The 8,147-nt window shown below is 41.4% G+C and overlaps 1 protein-coding gene across 1 annotated transcript in view; it reads right to left on the reverse strand.

The window, feature by feature from the left end:
- The window catches only part of LOC101167284 (band 4.1-like protein 1), a 77,289-nt gene extending 71,731 nt beyond the window's left edge, over nt 1–5,558 (reverse strand). Inside the window, exon 1 of the mRNA XM_023954670.1 lies at nt 4,894–5,558. The gene's annotated coding sequence lies outside the window, so the exon portion shown is untranslated. The remainder of the gene's footprint in view (nt 1–4,893) is intronic.
- Between the last annotated feature and the right edge of the window lie 2,589 nt (nt 5,559–8,147).

The raw sequence follows: 8,147 nt of genomic DNA on the forward strand, positions 1-8,147 counted from the left end.
TCTGGGTCACTGGGTTGGTGGGGTCTATACCAGCTACCTTGGTGTGAAGGTTGGATACACTCTGGAGCAGGGGTCCCCCAAATCCAGGCCTCGATGGCCGGTGTCCTACACGTTTTCCACCCAACCTGAGCTCCTTATTGGCTAAACACCTGATCGAGATAATCAACAGCAAATAAATGGTTTCTGGAAAACCAGCAGGACACCGGCCCTGGAGCCTGAATTTGGGATACCCTGCTCTGGAGGGTTTGCCAGTAAGGTTGCCACAATTCTTGGTTCAAACGATACCATTCAATGTTACACCATTAAATGAAATTGTGGGTAAATTGAAGTGTTGCATCCCTACTGCGTACCAGTAAGTTTACGTTGAAAGTGTCAAACAATTGTGTTCAATTTAATTACATTACACCAGGCTTAGTATGTGTCAACTGGAAGATTTTTCTTCACTACTTACTCATGCGTAAACTTAAAAAAATAATTTTCTGAATTTTTCGTTTTTTGCCGTTGCTTTGTCATTTGCGAAACATATATCGAACCAAAATAAAACCATGACCCAAAAATCAAGGTTTGCACTGAATTGTGGGGAAAGTGAATCATTGCATCCCTACTGAATACTGTCCAGAGGAGCGTCTAGCTCCTCTGGACATCCTTCAGTCCAATTACCAGTGACATACAATGCAGCGTTCCCTTCAACCACAGCTCAGCTTCATATCTCATTAAACACAAAGCAGCAGCAGCAGCAATACTTTATCTTTAGCAGTGCTGTACCTGCAACATGCGTCTCGATCGCGCTCAGCTAACGCTTTGGTACAAATCCATCCGACAGCAGCAGCGGGCCGAGTTGAGCTGTGGACCTTTCTAGAGTACTAATCTCTCCTAATGCTTCTCTTAGGTCTTGTTTTCTCTCAACTGTTTGCACCAGGATCGACCTCAAAATAGTTTTCCTCCAGACTCAGCCAGTAGCACCTGCTGATAACCGTGGAAGCTAACACAGGCAAACAATGGAATCAGTCTTCCTCCAGGAGGACGCCAAAGCTGTGCTCGCCGATTGCCAAAGTGTGAAGCGAACAAAAGAAAAGGACTGCTGGAGGAGTTTGTCAGGAGAAGCCACGCGGCTGCTGGAGTGTAGCAGCTGGTGATTAAGAAAAAAAAACCTTCACATTTTTAGGACTTTTTAGGACTGTAGAAGTCTAATGTTAAATCTGTTGAATCCTGAAAGATTTTACTAAAAAAATAAATGCATTGGTTGTCATGACAACCACAAAAAACAGCTGAAGTCCTTGTGAGCTTGCAGATATTTTTACATCTACTTCTGAGCACATTTTGGGCTTAATGCACAGTGGTGGATTGGTTGGCACTTTCAATTCAGATTCCAATGGTTCAAATCCCAGCTTCTCTTGTGGAGTTTCCATGTTCTGCTTCTGCATGGGTGGGTATTCTCTGGGACTTCCTCGCAGAGTCCAAAAACATTCTTCATTAGTTAATTGGTAGTTCCAATTGCCTTCGGCTTGAATGTGAGTGTGACTAGAGTGCGCTCTGGCAAACCCTCATGGGTGTACCCACCTTTCATCCAAAAGTAGCTGGGATAGGCTCCAGCAACCCAGTGACCCAGAACTGGAATAAGAGGCTTTGGAAACTGAATGGATGCATTTTGGGTAAAATAAACAGTGGTTACCAACAAAAAACAGAAAATGAATTTAGTACCAGAGATATCAAACTCACTAAAATAATTTCAAAGCCCCAGCCATAAAAATAATGCATCAGTTGCTTTGGTCTATTATCTTTGTTTAGGTGACTGTTTCAAATTAATTCTTTTTTTTACTACCAACTATTTTTTATCTATTTAGCACCACAGCTTTAGCGACAGTCTTGACATTCTTTGGTCTATGCAAACCTTCTCACCTTTGTCAAAATTAATGTAATCCCAGTGAATCCTGAAGAAAAAGCAGCTTTGCACTGAAATGCAACTTGTTTTAGCAGTGAGGTGCTCATTGAGTCAGTGTAAATCAGCTGATTCTGTCACAGAGAAAAGCAGCTTTGTGCCAGTATGCAACACTTTAACGAGTCGTGGCGTATCGCTGTAGCGTCAGAATCAGCTGATTAATTACATAGAGTTGCGGAATGGCAAAGAGTGTCTGTACTTTTGTGATACTAATCACTGCAAAAAACAGATTTCATGGATGTTATCTTCACCTCGTTACTGTAGCCATTAATGCTGCATTAGCTGCTCATGCAACAGAATTACGGCGCAAAATGTGGTTAATTTCTTTTTTAAGTTAAAAAAAAGGGGGAGGGTGAGCAATATGACAGAGTCTGAAGTATGTGTCCGATATGAGGAAAAACCAGCAATGTGTGGTATTAGTGATCAATGTTGCGATGACGACATGACTTGCGATACAAATAGTGAAACAAAAACAACAAATAAATAGTTTCTATTTCACTGCAACAGTTTTAAATAAAACAAAAGTCAATATAATCCCTCTATATCTGAACTTTAGCTCCAGTGTTATCATTCTTTCTACTACTATATCTCTTGAACCGTTTACGCAATTAACATTAATTCCTGTGGATTTTGAAGCGGAGTAAAGCTGATATGCAACACTTCACCGTAGTTAATTTAAGTTAAGTAATGCAGTCAACGTAAATCAGCTAATTCTAACATGGAGGAAAGCGACTTTGCACCGTTATGCAACACTGTATGCATATGATCCGTAAAGCTGCTTTTCTCCACGTCAGAATGAACATATTCAGGTTGGTGGCGTAAACTTTCAGAGAGTTAAGGTATGCTGAAGAGCCTGTGTTTTTAAGTGTGCGTTCACGCGACCACTTCCTATGACAAGTCTTGTAAAAACGCGTAAATTTGAGATTTGGGCCTCCACAATCACAACTCTCGCGTTCAAAGCTGTCAAAGAAAAACCTGGGGCAACCAACTGTGGGGGCCGCACATGCGCTAGTAAACAGTAGAAAAGATAAAGAAAAAGAAGCCCCTCCCTGCTTGTCCAGTCTGAACATCGTTGTTACGGCTGTGGCCGTATTTGGTTTTGTTTATTCTGTGTTTTTGTATTTGCTTTGTACCAGAGTGAGACTTCTGTGTTTTGTGGATCTTTGTTTGTATGTTTGTCTGATTATTTTCAGGTGTGTTGCATGAAGGCGCGGCCTCCATTTGGACCTAAGCTGATGGAGGCAGCCTTCAAAAGCACCATGTGGACCTCCAGTCTGTGAGAAGGGAGTTTGGCTGTCACCAGTCTCCACTACAGCTTGGCACTCTTCTCCATTTGTTTTGTAGTTCTCCACTTGTTTAGTTGTGTGTTGCACTTATTGTTGTTTTGTAGTACTTTGTAGTTTTTTGCCCACTCTGTTTAGTCTTTTGGTTTGTAGTTATGTTAAAGGAAGCTGTAGGGGTGAACTGCCATTTTCTTTAGTCCTCATTTTCTCCTGTTCATGTCAGTTCAGGAAGGTTAGTGTTTGTCTTTGTTTTCCCTTTTTTTCTTTTGCTTTAGCTTCAGGTAAGATTTTGAAATTCAGTTAGGTGGAGTTATGTTTGTTATTTCGGCCTTGGTTCACCCTGAAGCCTTTTTGCTTCACTTTAAGTTCTTGTTGTTTTTTATTCGTTAATTTGTAAATAAATGTGTTATTTGTATGGAGACATTTGTTTGGTGTTTTTGTTCATTTAAACTTGGTGGCCAAAAACAATTAATTTTATGTTATGTCCCTCAACTTATCCCTAGACAACCCATGGGGCGTAACAATCATATGCTAAACGCGTGTTCAAGAATGTGTTTTTAGCCTGTTCTTAAACACGTGTCAAATGCCTGGTGTGAACGTTGCATAACATCTCCATCTGACGACATGAAGGGGTCCATCCGATGGGTGAAATGAGCAAAGAGCTCTATTTAGCCACGTTTCACTGAGCAGTACGGTACGGTTCAGTCCAGTCCGGTATTTTGAGCGTTTCCATTTCAAAATGGACCCATTAATCCAGACCAAACCATACCATTTTTAGGACCCCATTGGTTGTAGGTCCATAGAAAAATGGAATGGACCAGTTAGGGTGGAGCTAGTGTTGCAACCTGTTTTTGGTTGAAGGTTATTACGACAACAGAAAGCTCCAAGAAAGCGGCTGCATTCTTCTTCGCCGCCTGCAATCTTCTCTCAATCATAATTAAATGCTTTGCATGTATGACGTAGCAAAAAAAGGGCTGCAAGGTGACCTTGTTGTTGTTGTTGTCATTAGCTTCACCCTGCATGCGCCGTGACGGTCCAACTTTGAGTGGAAACGCTCACCTGAATCGCATGAACCTTCTAAACAGGACCGTACCGTACCATACCACCCAGTGGAAACGAGGCTTTTGATTCGTTAAATGTTTCGAGCTGCCATGAGATTGTTTTGTTTTCTGTATAAACATTTATGGTAACCATTTACTGCAATACATCTTTTGCAATACATGCTGAAATATAGCGCCATGACGATAAATATGCAATGTTTTGGGCAGGCCTAGCCTGGAGGTTTGTTCAGAGAAATGAAGAGAGGTGACAGATGCAAACGAGGGGAAAGGCGGGGGGGAAAAAAAGTTGCTGACTCACTGCATTCATGAGACTGTGGCACAGCTGCTCGGGGTGAAGCGCTCCGCCTATCCTTCAGAAGGACGGAGCGATGCCTCTCGTCAACCCCGAGCAGCCACACGAGAAATAAAGCTGTCTGATGGCATGAAATAGCTTTCCTTTCTCCGCTCACACATCCGAGTTCACACAGAATGATGCAATCTGAGGACGCCAATGCATTGCTCCAAGCTGTGCGAGCGTAAAGCAAAGCCAAAGACACACAAACCCTAATCATACAGACAACAACACAATTGCTTTTGGGGAAAAAAAAGGACTCCAAATAAGCGCCGTCACCTTTGCTGAAATGTTACCGAAACATTTGCGCGGGACTGCGGTGGGTGGTGCATCGCCATGAAACCTCAAGCGGTGGTCGGACAACAACAGCTCAGCCTCGAACTGTCATTGTCAGAGGTTGTTATCCTCTTTTTGTTATCTGAAACGAAGCCAGCACAAGAGCCTGCAGACCCGAGCGACTGCGTATTTAGCAAACAAGCAGAGAGCCGTAGTACAACCTCTGGTGCTGAAATTACAGCTGCAGAACCCGTCCCTTCTCAGATATCTGTTGCCTGATGTTTACACGGTTTAGGAGGAGTCAAACCGCAAAAGCTGAATAGAAGTAACAAAGCTTAGCCTGTAGAACTGGTTCATAAAAAGTATTTCCTGCCTTAAAATGTTTTGTCGTTTCCATTTAATGCCTCATGAAGCACAAGTCCCTCCAGGAATTGTTCCTATTATTGTTTAAAATGTCCAAAATGCCTGAATAAGCCACAGATTTATGAAACAGTGGCAATGTTTTTAGGCTTTTATTATTTATGTCACCGCACGGCAGGAACAGTAACAAATTGGCCCTGGAAACAAAATAGAGAAAGTCTCCGCTCTTTTGTCTTCTTATCGACAAAATGCATCAAAGGATTTTGCTCAAGTACCAAAAGAAGTAAAAGTTTTGGTTTTGTTTAGGGAAACTCATCCACCAAAATTTCACACACAGTATTTTTATTTATGTATTTCAAACTTCAGTGGTGGACTGAACCCAACAAAACTCAATTCACTCTGCAAACATCTCCTGTGACATGTTAAAGTCCCCTTTTGGTTATCTTCAGAACTATTTTTAAAGGATTCCCAGTGGTCTTTTAATTGTGATTATGTTGCTTTTAGCCAAAATAAAATACCTGTGTCGTTTTCTAGGACATAGTTTCTGCAGAGCAGTAGTGATTCCTTAGAAATACACTTTTGAGTGCTGAGTAAGCCCATTTTCCGTTACCCATGAAGCTACATTCACACCACCCTTGAAACGCACGTCCAAGCAACCACTTCCAAAGAAAAGTCCATGTAAAGGCGTGTAAATGTGCATTTGGTGCTTCCGCGTTCGAAACTCCCACCTTTATGTGTAGCTTTGCGGATTCTAAAGACCATTTTTGGTCTGTACGTACAAATGCGCTGCCTTTGAACGCATATTGAAAGTTAAACCAGGTTGAACTTTAACCAATCAGGGACTCAGATTTGGTGGTGACGCTTTTAATTCTCTGAGGTGCCAACCGTTTGAAAGTCGATCTTGAAGGAGAAATTAACAAGTGGAGTTTGTGCCCGGCCGGAATTATTAGGGCTGTTTAGTGAGGTTTGCACTGCTTTGACATTTCGCACAAAGCGTCCTCCAACTGTAGGTGGCGGACATGCGCTAGTAAACAGAAGAAAAAGCAAAATCTCCCCTCTGCTTGTACAGTGTGAGCACCATATTCTAAACATGCAGTCCAAAACACTCTTTTAGGTCACATTCCCAAAGTGAATAGCATAAGAAAATTCTAATTTAGTTTCTTTATTTTTGTCGTCCAGAATCAGAAAAATTTTAAAAAAACATCAAAAACACAATTTTCATCTGAGTGGAGTCTTTATGCTAAATTAGAATAGTTTTTCAAAAAAACTTCTCTCCCATACCTGAACCCACCAAAGCAAAGATAAGTTTCTTCATCAATGCCCTGCTTCTTAGGATCTTCAAAAAGTATACAGTAGCACCTCGAGTCTCTCCTGTTGACTCTTTCCATTACTAAAAGCAGGTCACTGTCATCTTTTCATAGCTCACCATGCACTTCTATATGATGTACACACAGGGTTTAACCCTTATGCTATCTTAGATGACCCCACTCTTGCATTGATGTGTTCTCCCTACCATGACAAAGGTGGATAAAGGTAGAAAGTAGGGCTGCACGATATGAGGAAAACTCGCGATATGCGATATTAGAGATTAATATTGCCATAACGAAATCATTTGCGGTATCTAAACAAATAGCAAAATAAACAAAAACATAATTCACATTTCATTGCAACAGTTAGAATTATACTCCAACTGACCCTCGTCGACATAGGTGACAAACATCTAACATAATAGGCATTCATTTGATCAGTGAAATGCATAAAGGCATTTATTTGATTCGTTAAATACTTCAAGCTGTCATAAGATTGTTTTAGCACATTTAAGGTTTACGATTTATTGCGATGCCGTCTTTTGCGATATGCATATTGCAGAGCTGGATATTGCGATAACGATAAATTTGCGGTATATTGTGCAGGGCTAGTAGAAAGATTTCATGTAATCCATGGACACCAGTGAAGATCACAAATCCTTGAAGAAAAAAGGTTCAGAGCACTGTCTAGTGGGGTCTAGATGACCCAACTCCCAATGTTAAAGTGCCTAGGATAGCACAAGGGTTACTACACAAATCTAATTTGATAAGAAATGAGTTTCCTTCAGCTGCATTTGAAATTAAAGTAATGCCTAATTTCAATGATAATTCATCGCAAAAAACAACCCCAAAGTGGCATTTTGATCATTTTGATGCATCTCTGAATAGTCCTCTAAAAACCCCACGCTCTCAGCACCAGTCCCTGCCAAGCCATGAAATCAAGCAGGTTTTTACGAGCTGACGTTACAAAGTGAGGAACAGCATTTCCCAGGAAAAGCCGGGGCTGTCAGCACCGCCCCCAGACTAACACACAAGCCCAATTTCACTGTGGAGCTAGCAGCGATCGCTAAACGATCGTAAGGCTCCACAATATCCACCGTTGCAAAAGTTTGGATGTCGTTTGTTTTTGTGGGCCAAACGCAGCCGACGTCGTGAAGGAGCTAAAGGCGGTGCCTCAAAAATCAGGTCGACTAACTTCCAGGTTAGCTGGAGCTGCAAAAGTAACTCATATTTCATTTTTTTAAAATCATTCTTTAGTGTGCCAAAGGTAATAGATTAACCCTTGTGCTATCCTAGGCACTTTAACATTGGGAGTTGGGTCATCTAGACCCACTAGACAGTGCTGTCAACCTTTTTTCTTCAGTGATTTGTGATCTTCACTGGTGTCCATGGATTACATGAAATCTTCCCACCTTTATCCACCTTTGTCATGGTAGGAATAACTCGTCAATGTAAGGGTGGGGTCATCTAAGGTAGCAGGGTTACATATAAGGATATAGCTTACTCTGAAAGGCTTAAGATATAGAGACTTTTACAGCTTGATTCTTGTTTTATTTTTGCCACTAAATGACAAAGATGCTAAAACCAGGT

The sequence above is a fragment of the Oryzias latipes genome, chromosome 5 (assembly GCF_002234675.1).
Source record: "Oryzias latipes chromosome 5, ASM223467v1".
In the NCBI taxonomy this organism is placed as follows: Eukaryota; Metazoa; Chordata; class Actinopteri; order Beloniformes; family Adrianichthyidae; genus Oryzias; species Oryzias latipes.